Genomic DNA, 808 nt, shown 5'->3' on the forward strand with positions numbered 1-808 from the left:
ATCCTGGCATGCTGAAGAAGAGGCATGGAGGTGATAGCCCTACCTCCTAAGAGTTTATAAATGTGCATAGTTACTTTTTAAAAAAATATTTTATTATTTTTTAACAGTTATTAAATTTACATTTAATCACTGTGCATTTTTACAGTGTACAAAATAGACTTTTCCAGCATGGATTTTCCTACAAAAAAGATGTCATGATTTTTTCCAGTGACTCAGTAATTTGCCTGATCCCCAAACCCACATTTGCCAATAGCCACTTATCATACATACCAAGATCATTACCAAGCAGACACTCTCCCAAAACAAAAAGGTCGAATCTCTGAAGCCCAAATCAGCTCCCAAGGTGAGTGGACCTACTCATGGTGGAATGTTCTGTTTCAAACTGACTGCATGATTTTGGCATATGTGTTTCAACCAAGTCACAGATATTACTGTATATGTCCATCAATGAATAACTTTTGTTTTCTCTTCTTTTTTAAGGTTTTTGCCATAGGATGTGTGCACTCACCAGAGACATAGAGAGAGTTAGGGAGAGAGAAAGTGAGAAATCACCCTCTGGGGCTATGGTCACACTGCTATCGTCTCTCTTCCATTCTCCTACTGGGATTTTGGGCAGGCACACACATACACCTGGTATGAGCTTCAAGCTGTTAGATCTGGGGCTGAAACTGCAGTCAGCCATGTGGGAGGGAGTCCAGCACCTTAACCACTATGCCTCCTGCTCACCCAGAAGATAACTTTTCATTCATTCATGTATCTGTTTAATGTTTCTCCCCCCATCCCCTCCTTCTCATTCCCTGCTACATAC

The sequence above is a fragment of the Tupaia chinensis genome, unplaced genomic scaffold (assembly GCF_000334495.1).
Source record: "Tupaia chinensis unplaced genomic scaffold, TupChi_1.0 Scaffold000045_1, whole genome shotgun sequence".
Classification (NCBI taxonomy): domain Eukaryota; kingdom Metazoa; phylum Chordata; class Mammalia; order Scandentia; family Tupaiidae; genus Tupaia; species Tupaia belangeri.